The sequence below is a fragment of the Physella acuta genome, unplaced genomic scaffold, assembly GCF_028476545.2.
Source record: "Physella acuta isolate Inbredline_101_S28 unplaced genomic scaffold, ASM2847654v3 ptg001792l, whole genome shotgun sequence".
Lineage (NCBI taxonomy): Eukaryota > Metazoa > Mollusca > Gastropoda > Physidae > Physella > Physella acuta.
The window spans coordinates 42,209-60,423 of NW_026733302.1; the positions used below are offsets into that span (position 1 = coordinate 42,209).

General features: G+C 40.0%; 1 protein-coding gene across 1 annotated transcript in view; it reads right to left on the bottom strand.

The window, feature by feature from the left end:
• The window catches only part of LOC131930517 (prominin-1-A), a 36,669-nt gene extending 19,606 nt beyond the window's left edge, over positions 1 to 17,063 (bottom strand). Inside the window, exon 1 of the mRNA XM_059287042.1 lies at positions 16,857 to 17,063. The gene's annotated coding sequence lies outside the window, so the exon portion shown is untranslated. The remainder of the gene's footprint in view (positions 1 to 16,856) is intronic.
• Between the last annotated feature and the right edge of the window lie 1,152 nt (positions 17,064 to 18,215).

The following is an 18,215-nucleotide window of genomic DNA, read 5'->3' on the forward strand; positions in this document are numbered from 1 at the left end:
AAAAGTGTGCAGTAATAAGGGTATGATATTCGGTAGCTGATTTGTGGGTGGTAGTAAAAAGCTATGAGTGGGTGTGTGAATAAGGTTATGTTATATGGTCATAGGATTGTGACTGTGTAGGTGTATGAACTGGGATTATGTACAATACCTAATGTTATGTTATATGGTTGTAAGATTGTGACTTTGTAGGTGTATGAACTGAGTTTATGTACAAGACCGTATGTTAAATTGTCTTATGTGTGTGCTTGTGTAGGTGTATGAACTGGGATAATGTACAAGACCTTATGTTGTATAGTCGTAGGATTGTGTCTGTGTAGGTGTATGAACTGAGAATATGTACAATACCTCATGTTATGTTATATGGTAGTAGGATTGTGTCTGTGTAGGTGTATGAACTGAGTTTATGTATCAGACATAATGTTATGTTATATGATCGTATGTTTGTGCTTGTGTAGGTGTATGAACTGAGATCATGTACAAGACCTAATGTTATGTTGTATGGTTGTAGGATTGTGTCTGTGTAGTGGGCAAGAGAGTCAAGTTACCATACACAAAATCAGATCGATGACACCCTAGGCCTGGTCATACTTGACTGGGTAAGTAGGTAGGTTTTTGTTTTACCGAACCGTGTCGGCGCTTTATGTTTTGTCAATCAGCTGGTTTTAATTACTCTAGGAGTGCTATGTTTTAACTGTTGACGTCACGAGTATTGACAGAAATATGAGAACTGTGGTAAAGAATTTGTCATTTTCGTGAAGAACATGCAGTCATGCATGCTGCATAAGTCATGATTGCAAAATACTGTCGTGTCTACAGCTTAAATCATGTCTGTCATACAGTAATGTGTACAACATACAGTCATGTGTACAAAAAGTCATGGCTACAACAAAAAGTCATGTCTACAACATAAAGTCATGCCTACAACAAAGTCATGTACACATAAAGTCATGTCTACAACATACAGTCATGTCTACAACATACAGTCATGTCTACTACATAAAGTCATGTCTACAACATAAAGTCATGTCTGCAACATAAAGTCATTTCTACAACATAAAGTCATGTTTACAACATAAAGTCATGTTTACAACATACAGTCATGTCTACAACATACAGTCATGTCTACAACATAAAGTCATGCACAACATAAAGTCATGTCTACAACAAAAAGTCATGTCTACAACATAAAGTCATGTCTACAACATAAAGTCATGTCTACAACATAAAGTCCTGTACAACATAAAGTCATGTGTACAACATAAAGTCATGTGTACAACATAAAGTCATGTCTACAACATACAGTCATGTCTACAACATAAAGTCATGTCTACAACATAAAGTCATGTCTACAACATACAGTCATGTCTACAACATACAGTCATGTCTACATAAAGTCACGTCTACAGCATAAAGTCATGTCAACAACATAAAGTCATGTCTACAACATACAGTCATGTCTACAACAAAGTCATATACAACATAAAGTCATGTCTACATAAAGTCATGTACAACATAAAGTCATGTCTACATAAAGTCATGTCAACAACATAAAGTCATGTCTACAACATAAAGTCATGTCTACAACATAAAGTCATGTACACATAAAGTCATGTACACATAAAGTCATGTACAACATAAAGTCATGTCTACATAAAGTCATGTCTACATAAAGTCATGTACAACATAAAGTCATGTCTACATAAAGTCACGTCTACAACATAAAGTCACGTCAACAACATAAAGTCATGTCTACAACATAAAGTCATGTCAACAACATAAAGTCATGTCTACATAAAGTCATGTACAACATAAAGTCATGTCTACATAAAGTCACGTCTACAACATAAAGTCATGTCTACAACATACAGTCATGTCTACAACAAAGTCATGTACACATAAAGTCATGTACACATAAAGTCATGTACAACATAAAGTCACGTCTACAACATAAAGTCACGTCTACACTGATGTGTTGTATAGTATTGTCCCCATGTGTTCAGTAGTCCCAGATTCAACAAGCTAACATATGGCACACTGGGTTAAAGCTATTATGTTACTTTATCATCTTATCCCTTTTGTGCCCAAGACACCTTTGGACTGCTATACCGTAGTGCCATCATTCGTCCTTCATTGTAATCAAAGTGTTCACATTTTAGATTGATGTATTACATTCCGACCAACTCTATAGCCAAACATAAGAAATCAGACACAGAAGGATTATCCTGATTGTGTCTAGGATTGTATGATTGATACCAACACAATCCAAGGGGATAATTAAGTTCAGGTGTTCAATTTCAAGGAGAAATGTCTTTTGAAAATATATTGCAGTGTGTGTTTGTTTTTTTCCTTGAAATCTTATATTTTAGAAATGCACACCTATTTCTTTGTTCTATTTTTTAATGCTGGGTGGGTGGGGAAGGGGGGCGAGACGGGGAAGGAAAGTGCGACCCCAAACCTTCTAGGCTATAGTTTAGTTAATTGGTAAATTCGAAACTGGAGAGAAAAAAATTACTGCTTGTCCATAATAGATCAATGGAATATAGGTTTTTTTAAAAATATGGGAGTGGAGATTCGAAGGTTTAAATCCTAAATTACACGTCAACCGGATATAAAGTTTCGCGAAAATAGACGTCCCGCACGTTTGCTACCCCCTGTTTCGTTTATTTTTTTTTTCTTCTTCAACTACCACTAAATCAACCAGGCAAAATCGTGCAGGCCGCGCGGCCAACTTCAATGTCGGCCTCGATCTGGTGACGGTAACGATTTCGTCAGGCCGCCATTCAAGCGAAGCTTATTGATTGGTTGGTTTGATTTCAGCGGCTCAAGTTGTCAAGGTCACATAGCATGTGCGACCTAAATACTTGACATGCATCCCCCCCCCCACCATCCCCCGGGCAGGCATCACAGCACAGGTTCTCAGCCTGCAACACACGGACCTGTTGGATGGGGGGGGGGGGGGCTTAGCCTGGAAGTACACTCATAGCTGGAGTCAGAACCTTACTTATTTCTTTAAATCTCAGCAGGACATATAGTGCTGTATTTTTTCTAGGATTTCTACCCTAACCCGGACCTAAACATAACACAGACCCTAGTTTAACCAGTGTTTCTTCCAGACTTTTTTCTCCGGGGGGGCACTTGAAATTTTCGGGGGGCGGTAGACTTTCTTCGGGGGGGGGGGGGACGACTCTGTTAAAAGTATATATTTTCTATATAAATTATATAAATTTATTTTCGTTCGGGGGGCGGTAAAAAAATTTCGGGGGGTCTCCCCCCCCCCCCCCCGAAGAGATGCCTGGAAGAAACTCTGAGTTTAACTCTGGCCTCAAACAGCGACACCGGCGGGGGAGGGTGTGGGGGGAGGGGAGGTTGTACCCGAGACATCTATTATTCCTTCAGTTTGTTCTTCACATCCGGTAAACTCTGGCCTAAGGAGGATAAGATTCTTGGCAAAAAAAACTCAAGAAATTAAATATTTGTAACGTCTCTCTCTTACTTCATTCAAGCAGTTTAACTTTTCCTCATTTTTAAAATGAAGACTTATTTTATTTGAAGTGTGTATGACGGAAAGGGAAGAAATAATTTGACGAGACCATACAATTTTTAGGAAACCAAAGAGAAACCTAAGGCGATGTTATATGATGCGAACTTTAATACACTGTAATGGATTTAAGACATAATGCACTATAACAGCGTTCTTTATTAAGAGAAATCGAATTTTAATTTGTGTTCTTAATTAGTAAGCGTGAGTTATAACAAATTGCTCTAATTTTGATCTAAAAATAGCAACAAAAACTAGTTTTGAACAGAACCAAGGTTTTTTTTTTTTTAAAAACTAAACATTAGCCTCCTTTCCTTTCAAGATCAGCAGATTATTGATTTATTATGAGTAGTTGATTAATTAAAAAAAACCTATACGATCTAAAAAGAATCTTTTTTTTTAATTGATCGCGTCTCTTTAACAATTTTACCGGCGTTCTTTCTTAAGTGAGACAGGACTGTAGATGTGTATTGTTAAATACACATGATCAAAATATATCTAAATATATCTAACAAAGACATTTTAAAAAGTGTAAATATTCGCGTTTTGTTATACAAGACATCGCTCTAATGTTAGTGTGTTTACCGCAGAGGCGTATCGACCCTTCCCGGGGACAAACTTTCAATTTGGCGCCCACCTCGAGATCAACCTCTTAATTTTCGATTTACACCCCCCTCAAACTTTAGATTTGCACACCCCCTTCATATATATTTTATATTTATAAAGCAAAAATGCAGCTAAAATGAGATTTTAATTTGTTTTTCCTACCCATTTTGGCGCCCCCTAAGGTCGGCGCCCGGGGACATATGTACCCCCCCCCCCCCGCCCTCCCCTCGCTACGCCTCTGGTTTACCGCTGATTGTGGGTCTCAAATTTCAGTTAATTGTCTCTCGCGAGCGTTGTTGAAAATATCGATTTTTTAAAATGACGTTTTGTTTTTAGGTCAGTTAACCGTTTGATCATATCTCCTAACGGTGTTGATTTCCTTACAGACTGGCTTCGTACACGGGTGGAGGTCCCGAGTTTATGCCAATTCTTGTTCGATGTATCGACAATGTTCAGGTCATAGTTCATAGGTCACTGAATGAACATGAGTCCAGCCAGACCTAACAAGCGCCTGGCATAAGTTAATGAGTTAATGGCCTGGTCTATTATTAGTTGAGATTGTCAGGTGGAGGGAGTAGCAATGTTTCTTTCGGGCATTTCTTCAGGTGCCCCCCCCCCCCCCCCCCCCCCTCTTTCTCCGTCCACCACCCACCTTGAAGAAATAGAAAACATATAACATATAAAAAATCTATTCTTTAACCAGTTTCCCACCCCCTCACTCCAGAAATGTTCAAACAACCCCCACTAGGAGTTTCAAGAGCTACATCATATCAGAGCATCGCAAATGGGGGTACCCTGAGAAATGGGGAAGGATAACATCGTGAGGAAAGTTCTAGTCTGGAGCCCCAGGGGAAGAGGAAAGTAGGGCGGCAAAGGAAATCCTGGAGAAGAACAGTAGAAGAAGAAGCAAAGGCTGTCGGACTTTCGCGGGCACAAATAAAGAGAGCTGCCCACAACTAGTCAAAGTAGAGAGGTGTGGCTGCAGCTATATGCTCCCAAGGGACCACAAAGGAATGTCAAGTCGACATCATATCATAGCATTGTGTGTCTATATGTGTGGTATAAGCCATCTGACACGGGGGGGGTGGGGTATGACTAAAATGTTGCATACTGGTTCGTCTAGTTTCGATTTCCATTTAGTCGACTTTTTATTTCATCTATTCAGGTCTAATCCGGGCTTAGTGGGGAATGTTAAAACTTTAATAAAAATAAGCTTAAACTATAAATGCAATAGTTTGGAATTTTGCGATTTATATGAATGTTTTATTTTTTTTTTAAAGTGAAAAAAAGAAAGAAATGAAAGAAGAAAAATAATTTGAAAACTCAGATAAGCAGTTTTGGTTATAAGCAAAAATGTTTAAAATAGCTAATCTACCTTAACAGTCTCAAACAGATTATCAAACTGACCAGTCGAGCACTCTCTAAGTGTCCACTGACCTTCGCTGTAATGTCACCCCAACTAAACAGAATCCTCTTAAGTGCCGATCTACCTACGCTGACCATGAATGTCCAGACACTTCAGTTAATCCTGCTTGTAAAACTAACCCATGTTGTCCACTGTTCAAGTGTCTTTGTTCTAGTGTTGTCCAGTCATTAAACCGTCCCATAATTTCTACATCAACTTAAGCTGGACCTGACCACACAGCAAACATTATGTCGAGACGACGGACTTCATCTTAGTGGTAGACGTGATTTCCTCCAACACAATTAAGTATTACGTCAACTTCTTATGCGCCTTAAAGGCCGTTGACTCCGATTTCAGCCTGCTTTTCTTTTTGGATTTGCTTCCATAGCCTTTGTCCAACCTAGAACAAACTTATAGGCAGTAGTTGTTTGATTTTGAAGTTGTGTCTCCTAGAAGAGTGGCTGTTCTCAGCTATAAAACCTCATCTGCCCGGGGGATCGAACTTGGACTTTTCGGTTTAGCAATCATAAGCTTTACCGACCCTACTAAGGTGACCCACAAATGACGGACTGATAGACTGGGATGTTGACAATATGCACCTGTATCCGTGACTGGTTAGAATAGCGGGTTTCAATTTTAATACAACATATTGTATGCTTTATATGTGGTGGGAATTGAAAGGGGTGTGGACTACCTTGTAAAAAGGATAGTTACATTCTTTCTGAAATACCAATACCATTAGGGTGTGTTAGTGGGATAGGCAGGGTGATGTGTAGTGATTGGTAGCTAGGGTGTGATGTAGTTGGTAGATGGTGTTGTGATGAGTAGATGATGTACTGGGTATGTGGTGTGTATAGTAGTGTTTGGTTATAAGCAGTAAAATATAGGTTGGCGGTGTGTTTGATGTGTACTGAACTGTAGCTGATGTGTACTGATGGGTAGATGGTGTGTACAGATGGGTAGCTGATGTGTACAGATGGGTAGCTGATGTGTACAGATGGGTAGCTGATGTGTACTGATGGGTAGCTGATGTGTACTGATGGGTAGCTGATGTGTACTGATGGGTAGCTGATGTGTACTGATGGGTAGCTGATGTGTACTGATGGGTAGCTGATGTGTACAGATGGGTAGCTGATGTGTACTGATGTGTACAGATGGGTAGCTGGTGTGTACAGATGGGTAGCTGATGTGTACAGATGGGTAGCTGATGTGTACAGATGGGTAGCTGATGTGTACAGATGGGTAGATGGTGTGTACTGATGGTTAGTTGATGTGCTATGAAGCGATGTGCAATCTGATATAGAGTGCTGGTAAGCTAGAGAGTAATGTTTAGCTAAGTCTTTAGTCGTAGGTTGCCTAGTGACTAGTGAATTGTGGGTTGTCTCCCCATATGTTGCTAAATGCGACCCAGATTTTCAAAATTTCACTTTCGATTTAAACAAAACATAAAACGATAGTCCAGGATTTCCACATACAAAAAGAAGGGAAAAAAATCCGCTCTTTCACAGGTCAAGAGATTTTCTAGGAACTCGACTTATTGTTAAAAAACGCATTTAATGTAACATCTGCCCAACATTCTAAGTTTAGTCAAGCGCGTGCAATGAAATCGCGTGTGTGCTGTATCATAATACATATCGTCTGCAGACGTGACTGACAGACAGGGACGTAACTCAATGACGCACACGTCAATCTAAATCGAAAGGGGAGATAATTCAAATCCTTTTACACTCAAGTTACCTACCTTTATTTTTTCTTATCTCTCTACCATTGTTGTCCTTCATTAAAGTTGACTCTAAATTCTTCCCTCCCCTTTCCCCATGTTGAATAGTAAATACATAGGGGGGGGGGAGGTTTGTTTGGAAATTCAATTACTTTTGGAGCCACAGTTTTAAAAGGAAACGCAAGGTTTTAATTATATTTAAAAACGAGCTTGCTCGTAAGTTAAACAATCAAACACTATACGTAATATATTTTTAAAATACATTATTTTATTTTAATATGCGTATTCAGATGTTGAAAATGGACATCAGTAATACAATACGTATATTTTTTATCACCATACATCCACCCTGCATATCTTTACCCAAGGTCACTCCAAAATTCAGATTTTACTTCCGGGTAGAGATTTGTGAAACCCGAACAGTTTCCGTACCGTACAGGAAACCCCCCATCCCCCCCCCCCCCCCCAATCTCCGCGTTACCTCACGCCGATATCCCTACGTTCATGGACTATTGTTTACATCGGTAAACCTGACCCCGACCGTCTTGTATGCCGATCCTGAATGCACTGAACATCCGTTTTCGCAAAGTTGCCGGTCCATGTTTTACAACTAGCCCACTGTTCGTCGTATCCCTTCTCCTTAACTTATAGGAACCCATGTTTACAATTAGGCTCCACCCCTAATTCGCTGCTTTATCCGACCTCTATCCCCAGCTTTGTTGGACCCCTTGTTTAGTTACCTTAATTCAGTGGTGTAGCGAGGGGAGGGCGGAAGGGGCGGCAGTCCCAGGCACCGACACTTGGGGGACGCCAAACAGGGTAGAGAATGTTTAAAAAGCTTACGCTGAGTTACATTACTAAATTATCCACGGGTGAGATTAAGAAAATAAATTAATACTTGACTTTACGGACTTATTTTATTGTTTATTTTTGTATATCAAATGGGTGACACCTTAATTAAAAGGAAATGAACTGGTTAAATAACCCGACCTTTTCGAAATTAGTAGGCGTTTTTTTTTTTCACCAACGTAAATATCTATATATATAAATTGTAGGGAGGGGCGCAAAATTGGTTGCTCGCCCCCGGACGCCGGAATGGGTCACTGAGCCTTTACCTTAATTGACCTAATTCCACTTGACATAACCAGTTGCTCGACCCCATCAGTTTATTTCTGGCTGTCAAATCGCAATCCATCAGTAGGTCAAGACCTCGGGGATTCTAAATTACTGACTCGACTGACTCCTAGTCCGACTCTTTGATTTCTCCCTGACTCTTTGTTCAACCCCCAACCCCCTACAAAGTTTATATATCTTAAACTCGACACCCCTTGTTCAACCCCCCCCCAACCCCCTCAATCCTCCTCTGAAGTCTATTTATCGTACTCGACTGACCCCTTGTTGGACCCCCCCCCCCCCCCACCCTCGCCACGAAGTCTATCGTAGACTCGACTAAATCAAGGGCCTAATGACACCTCAGACCTGTCTAGATGATCTCGCGCTCATATCGTTAACTTCAACATAAAATATCAAACAGGCCGAGGTGGTGACACCTAGCTTTCTACCTGGTGGTGACACCTACCTTGCTACCTGGTGGTGACACATGGCTTTCTACTTGGTGGTGACACATGGTTTTCTACCTACTGGTGACACCTGGCTTTCTACCTGGTTGTGGCAACTGGCTTTCTACCTGGTGGTGACACCTACCTTTCTACCTGGTGGTGACACCTAGCTTTCTACCTGGTGGTGACACCTACCTTTCTACCTGGTGGTGACACCTAGCTTTCTACCTGGTGGTGACACCTACCTTTCTACCTGGTGGTGACACTTAGCTTTCTACCTAGTGGTGACACCTACCTTTCTACCTACTGGTGACACCTACCTTTCTACCTACTGGTGACACCTACCTTTCTACCTGGTGGTGACACCTAGCTTTTTACATGCTGGTGACACATAGCTTTCTACCTGGTGGTGACACGTACCTTTCTACCTGGTGGTGACACATGGCTTTCTACCTGGTGGTGACACATGGCTTTCTACCTGGTGGTGATACATGGCTTTCTATCTACTGGTGACACCTAGCTTTCCACCAGATTAAAATTTCAATCCTGTGTCAATCATGTCTCTAACGACTTTACCTTTTTTTCAATCAGATCACAATACAACACCCCCCCACACCCCTCCCCTATTTCTCTACCCATACCCTCCCCACCTCTCGATATCACGACGCAATCAATCTCAAATAAAGATCTCCTTTTTTTCTTTAAATCACCTATTGTTTCGTCAGGTTTTTAAAAGAAACAATGAGATATAAAATCTGCTTCAAGTGCCCACCTCCTACAGAGAAAAAGATTTAGAGATTGGAACACTAATGGAAGGACAATGTAATGAGTAGAATCTATATCCTGATATAAATATAACACTACAATGGATTGATGCTATTTATAGTAACAAGGAACGGGGGAGTGGGTGACGCCATTTAGGGGTGGGGGTGACACCCAGACATATAACTGCAATAAAATACATAAATAAACGATTTCACTACGTAGACTAATGAGTACTTAAATACACTTTTAAATAAAATGTGATAACACAAGACGGGAAACGTGTTAATTATAGAAAAATGTGATAACACAAGACGGGAAACGTGTTAATTATAGAAAAATCAATGCCACATCTAGCTGTAAGAAGAACTGACTAAAGATAACAACATCGTTGCCATTAATTTTGCACAGCTACACGCTATCATTTAGAAGAGCGATGTGGGGGTGGGGTGAGGGTTATGACATCAACACGATACCAATTTTACAGGGCGATGCACGTTTAGTTGAGTAGCTCTAATCACAGATACGTCATTGATACGTCATTCACCAGACATGGTGGGAAGGGGGGGGGGGGAAGCTATATGGAATCTTTTATTGATAAAACAGCGAGGTTTTTTTCCATATGAATGATTAACTGCTGCAGTTAAATAGCATGGTGTGGAGACTGGTGGGTGGCAAAGAAAAAAAGACGCCATACTGTGAATGCAATGTTTCATACTGGTGGACTTATTAATATATCGTGCATAGAATGAAGCCACAAGACAAAACTGGAAAAAAAAGGTATGGGGAGGGGGTGGGTGTGGCAGATCTAATTTGACAGAGCAAACGATGTCATTCCTGGCAAAAATGTCCCTTATATGTCGAGGGGCCGCAGAAACAGGTTAACTCTACTTCACCTGCCCTATTGACCACTGGGTCCCGAAATGTTTACGTGACTGCCAGGTACAAAGAAAATAAATTCCCTCCTCTGCATGTCGACATCCCACTATGGGTGTTCCTGACCACGCTCCAATTACTTTTTATTCCCTCCAAGTAATCAAATCTAAAAATATATTTGAGTGAGTAGACCTCTATAAATAGTTCATTGATGACGATCATAGTCAAACACTCAGTGCTCCAAATCGTCAACTTATAATTTGATACTTGGTCTTGATTGATAGAGGAGGGAGAAAGTGTATGTGTGTAAATATATGTGTGTGAGAGAGTGTATTCATGTGTGTGTAAGGGTGAGGGAGGGGGTTGACACCAATAAAATCTGTTAATTGTCTTGTTGACGTTGCTTAAAAAACTACGCCTATTGCTTGATACTGTCGTATTGTTTTGTGGCGCGTGAAATATGACAGGATTGAAAGGGCTGTTTTTATTTTCATAATGAAACTTACAGAAACAGCAGAGGTTACTTAGTGTACCGTGCATCTCTACATACAACATACCAACCCATGAGGTATAAGTGTACCCCTACATACAACATACCAACCCATGAGGTATAAGTATACCCATGCATACAACATACAAACCCATGAGGTATAAGTGCGCCCCTACATACATCATACCAACCCATTAGGTATAAGTGCGCCCCTACATACATCATACCAACCCATGAGGTATAAGTATACCCATGCATATAACATACAAACCAATGTGGTATAAGAGCGCCCCTACATACAGCATACCAACCCATGAGGTATAAGTATACCCATGCATACACAAAGGTAGAAGTGTACCCCTACATACAACATATCATCCCATTAGGTATAAGTGTACCCCTACATACAACATACCAACCCATGAGGTAGAAGTGTACCCCTACAATACAACATACCAACCCATGAAATAAAACATGTCATAAACTTTAATACACTTATCTCTAGACTATATGGGCCAGTATCGCCTACCATCTCTAGACTATATGGGCCAGTATCGCCTACCATCTCTAGACTATATGGGCCAGTATCGCCTGTCATATCTAGACTATATGGGCCAGTATCGACTACCTTCTCTAGACTATATGGGCCAGTATCGCCTACCATCTCTAGACTATATGGGCCAGTATCGACTACCTTCTCTAGACTATATGGGCCAGTATCGCGTACCATCTCTAGACTATATGGGCCCAGTATCGCCTACCATCTCTAGACTATATGGGCCAGTATCGCCTATCAACTCTAGACTATATGGGCCAGTAATCGCCTACCATCTCTAGACTATATGGGCCAGTATCGCCTATCAACTCTAGACTATATCGGCCAGTATCGCCTATCTTCTCTAAACTATATGGGCCAGTATCGCCTACCAACTCTAGACTATTGGGCCAGTAACGCCCACCTTCTTAAAGAAACGATATTTCGGGGAATAAACAAAAAACCAGTAACTGAAAATGTCTTTCAATTACACGAATGGTTTTGGGATTGTTTTGTTGCTTTGTTAAGGTTAAGACATGAGTTGTTTTGTTGCTTTGTTAAGGTTAAGACATGAGTTACTATAAATAGTGATTGTATGTTTGTTTGTGTGGCATGTTGTCATCGGTGTGTGTTGTGGGGAGAGGGGGGGGGGAAGAAAGGTTGTACACGTATGCTTTGTAAAGTGTTGAAAGATCAACACGTTACAAGGGGCAATCACTCAGACCTTAGGGCATACATCAACGAATGATAGGTTAGGGGGGGGGGGGATGGAACGCTTTAAGTAGATATTAGTCATCCATTAACTTTTTATAGAGGTCACCTCAATCAAATTTATTTTTAGCTGTTATTAATTGAACTTAATTAAATGTAGTGGGGGCGTGGTCACGTGAACCCATAGTGGGATGTCGAGGGGATGAATATAACCTGTTTCCGTGACCTCGACATATAAGGAAACGTGCCGTCAGTTCTAAACCTAGCTGCGTTTACTTTCCTTAACTTGAGTCGGGTACTCATTAATGCTGGGTGGACTCAGGAACGTCTATCGGACAGTGTTTCTTCCAGATTTTTTTTTTGCCGGGGGGCACTTGATAATTTCGGAAGGGCGGTTAACATTTTCCGGGGCGGGGTAGACACTGGTAAAAGTATATATTTTCTAAATAAATTCCATTTCGTTCGGGGGGGAAGGAGGTGGTAGACTTTCTTCGGGGGTACTCTGCCCCCCCCCCCCCCTCTAAGAGATGCCTGGAAGCAACTCTGCTTATAGAGTAGAAACATTCGATACATTCGGATTAGCAATTTCTGGGGTGCGGATTAAGTCGAAGAGATGCTTTTATAATTACTTTACGGAGAGGGGAGTGGACAGTGCCGAGATATGTTTATAGACCATACGAGCCTTTGACGAGACCATCAAACAACCGCTACCCACACACTCACACAACAGCTACCACACATACACAGCAGCTACCCCCCACCAAAAACCACTACAAAAACACACACGCAACAGCTACAAAAAACACACACACAACAGCCACTCCCCACACAAAACAATTACCCCTCCACACAATCAATAGCTCACCCACACAACTACCACACATACACAAACAACAGCCAACCCCACATAAAAAAGCCAAAAGCTACCATACACACACCCGCTAACACCCCCCCCCCCACACACACCAGCTCCCCACACACACATCTACCCTCACAAACACAAAAATACCCCGACATACACACAACAGTGAACTCCCTCCACACACACCAGGGTTAACACCATACAAAACCAAACAGCTACAGAAAACAACAGCTACCCTCCACACAACAGCTACCCCACACACAACAGCTACCCCACACACAACAGCTACCCCACACACAACAGCTACCCCACACACAACAGCTACCCCACACACAACAGCTACCCCACACACAACAGCTAACCCCCTCCCCACACAACAGCTAACCCCCTCCCCACACACCAGGGTTAACCACATACAAAAGCCAAAAATCTACAACACACACCAGTTACCCCCACACACACTCACACTCAACAGCTACCACACACACACCAGCTACCCCCAGACACAGCAGCTACCCCACACACAAACACACACAAACAACAGCTACCCCTCTACACACAACAGCTACCCCCCCCACACAAACACAACCACACACAAACAGCTACCCGAAACACACAACAGCTACCACACACACACACACACACACACACACACAACGACAGCTACCCCTCTACACACAACATCTACGCCCCTCCCACCTTTATCCGCCACACTTAAGGAAGCACTAGGAGATTACATAACTGACGTCTATGACAAGACGTGACACAGGAGATGTAAGCCCTATCTCCTTAACGTGGGACTCCGCTGACAGTGAAGAACAAAACATTCACATAGGGACGTGACCACGAGATGTAAGCCCTATCTCCTTAACGTGGGACTCCGCTGACAGTGTAGAACAAAACATTCACATAGGGGCGTGACCACGAGATGTAAGCCCTATCTCCTTAACGTGGGACTCCGCTGACAGTGTAGAACAAAACATTCACATAGGGGCGTGACGATAAGCCGACACAGCAGTCCCCCGCCCCACACCACACACACCTTGTTACCCATTGTTTCACATTGTTGCGACAAAACATACATACATACATGCATGCATACATGCATACATGCATACATGCATACATGCATACATGCATACATGCATACATGCATACATGCATACATCAATAAAATGTCTAGCGACAAATGCTCGCCGTTAACTTCATTATCGACAACTACTCACTCATTCAATGACCAGGGACAAATTCACACACCATTTAAATACAGTTAAAAATCGCACACCAATAAAATGGCCAGCGACACACATACACACACATATTAAACAGACATATACATCCATCAAACAAAACATAAATGACAGGTAGCGAGAATACACAAGTGAAGCTAGCCTTCACTAGTTATATAAACAAGTTTAGATCATTAAAAAATGTTGGGTTTTTTCTTCTCTTCATTGAGCTTTGTTGACAAATACAACAGTGGGATTAGCTTGACTGGTTATATGCACATCGATACATCATCATACACTACACAGACATGCACACAATACATCACATACTTCCATGAAAATCAATTTCAAAATAATTAAATTTCTAAATAATACATATACACACCCGCTTTTATATATATATATATATATATAATATATATATATATATATATATATATATATATATATATATATATATATATATATATATATATATATATATATATATATATATATATATATATATATATATATATATATATAATGTACTACTGTATATGTTTTACCGATACACTATATATTACGTTGATGCCTAATTTAAGACATAACAATTAATGTACTGCTTTAATTACATGCGTCAACGCGTTACGTAGTAACTTAACTTTTTATTCCAAGCTAATGTATTCATTACCGAAGATATTTATACAATACTATCTATTGATAAATAGGCCTACACTATACGCCGATCGGTACATTATACTACATGATGTAATATATTTTATATAGAGGACAGATGAGACTAGAATAATGAACATTATAATAACGACAAGGGTATATGAGATCAAGTTTATGATCATTCCTGAAATGACAGGTGTATATATATATATATATATATATATATATATATATATATATATATATATATATATATATATATATACGACCTAAAGTTATGAAGATGACTGTAATGACCAGGATTATGAACAGAGAGATGCCGAATTGGCAAGAGGAAGTGATATCATCTAGACACGATTGAACGGACACGTGTGACGTAGGGCCTACCTTTAACAGTTTATTGAATTAACTATTTTACAGCAGTTTAATAGTACTTGTTATTTTCTTAAATAACGACTTTATCGTGTTATGTTTAACTCCTTTCGCAACTTCCTACCATCGGCGTTTGTTCACACCGCTTTTAAACAGTTAATAAAATGATAGACAATAAACACTGTTCTGATTTAACAGAAGAAGAATGCTGTTTACTTTACATAACGAAGTATATGAAGCATGTTTTAAGCCTGCCTTCCGTTGGGTTTTTGTTTAGGTGAGTGTCATATAAATGAGCTTCAGCGAAGCGAGATCAATAAATAAATGAGGTATATCGATTTCTTGACCTCTGTTGGATTCGATTCTCGTTTGGAAACTCCTTCATGCATCAGTTGGGTTTTGGGGGGAGATACTTATCGTTTGGTTGATTACGTTGTTAGTTTCGTTTTGTTTTATTGTTTGGTTTTTTTTTTTTTTTTTTTTTTTTTTTTTTTTTTTCTTTAGAATTGTGAAAGATTTTTACTTTATCACCACATAGACATTGTGCATCCTGTTAGAATAATGCGTGAGTTGTTTGTTATATTTCACATTCTATATATTGAAATGTCACTTTTTTATGTTTACTGATCAAAAAACAACTGTCAGAAATCTGATTAAACTGATTGAATAAAAGACAACTGTCCGTAGGCCGATTGAACAAACGACAATTGTCCGTAGGCCGACTGAACAAAAAAACAACTGTCCGTAGGCTGATTCAACAAAAATATTATATTAATGTAATTACCAACCAGTCAAAATTTCACGCGATCTGAATAAACAAAAAATCAACAACATAAACTCTTCATACACTACTGAAACAGTGAGACTCTACGTCATCTACACATATAAACCATAGAAGGTGTGGGATGAAAAATCAAGGTTGACGGCCGTAATGGACGTTTGATAACCCATTTCATATCAAATAAAACAAAAGTCAGAACAAAAGAACACAACAATATATGATAGGTGTGTGACTCGCTTTTCTGGGGGTAGCATAATAATGATGGAGGGAGGGGGAGCGGCTGGCTAACGTTTTTTAGGGATAGGGGTGAGGGAGAAGGACGCTAACACAAGCTTACATGTAAGAAATAAAAGCATAAATTAATAATGACGTTGGCGTACCTTAATGTACAGTTAAAATATTCCTGTATTCAATCTGTAAAAAATGCTTCCTAAACCTATTTCAATACCGCATGAAACACAGGCTGATGTGCACCATTAGTAAATTACTTTTTTACTGATAAATCCCGGCACAATCATCTTAGCAGCGAAAGTATTTTCTATCGATCACAATTGATTTGTCGTGCTACAAAATCGTTACTTTATGCCAGAACTAATTCGACGGTCTTTCTATAAACAGATGTTGGTTACCTCTCCAAAAATAAAAAAAAAATAAAAATAAAAAAATTCCGGGAAAAAGTATCGTTCACCTAACTTGTTTATCTTTGTAAAAGAAACTTTCTAATTCTCGGAGTAAAAAAACAAAGAGACTTACCTTTATGTTTGTTCCCTGCGTAGCCTTATCTAAGTTCCCACTCTATTGTTCCCTTGTTCCCCCCAAACGTGGCTTTCTTCTTGAGTCGTATGTTGACACTAAACTTACAAGATCCTGTTCACGACAATCGATACCAAAAAAAAATTTCAAACCCACCATACACCGGTCTACATGGCGTTAGCGCGCCACAGTTTGCTTCCTTTTTTTTTTACTGCTAGCCCCGAGTGTGTCACACTTCAGCGCGCGCCCAGCCCACGCGGTGGCGAGTTGCACGCCATGTTGTCATGGCGACGGCCAGGTAACCAATGTTGTTGATTATCTTCTAACGACGACACCGTGCTTTCGGAAAAAGGATCGTGGACATATTGTGTAACACAAAAATGAGACGTTTTTGTACCCACCCCATGTTATATAACCATTGCGGTTTTTTTCAGACATCTAGGAGAGTGGGTGAACACTGCCCCCCCCCCCCCCTCGAGTAAAATATCTGAAAGAAACCCTGTACTTTAGGCCACCACTCCAAAGGTTACAGAGTCTCACATTTCTAGGAATATCCCCCACCCCCTTCCTATTACCCATCCACTTGAGTGTCAAGAAGGGAACTTAATTTTTTTTAATTTTTTAATTTAAAATAGTCAAAATGTATCCAAAAAAATTTGAGAACATCTTTTCTTGTATCTATATTAATAAAGAGGTAAATGCCCCGTTGAGGGAGAAATAATACGGGCGCTAGGTTGATAGTGTTGTCTTTTTCTCTAAATCGAAACCAAAACAAAAATCACCACTTCAACTTCAAATTTAACCGGAAACGAAAATTTTTACTGAAAACGGATTTTTATCCAGAATCGGCATTTTAACCGAATTTAACTTAGATCGGCACGTAGTTACTGCCTATTCATACTAGGTGTTTTTATGATAGAGTATCTGTGACGTCAAAACTGTTGTGTATTTTTTCGGCATTGGCTTTTTAATTCATTGTTTACTGGAGAATCAATGACGTCATATTATTGTATGTACTTTCCCGGCTTTAGACTATTTCCTACTATATGTTCCATGTCACGTTTCGTTTTCCGTAATACTGTGAATGTTTTAACTATGCTTGTGTTTTCTCTATGGTAAAAGCGTCCCCAACAGACAGAGTGACAGAGTGACAGACAGCGACACTATTATTATAGACGAGATAAATGGCCGTTGAGGGAGAAATATAACGAGCGCTAGGTTGATAGTGTTGTCTTTTTTTTTAAACCAAAACCAAAATCACCATTTCAACTTCAAATTTAACCGGAAACGAAAATGCCCTTGAAGACTGGTTTTTATCCTGAAAAAAAGTCTGAAAGAAAAAAACACAGGTTGCATTTG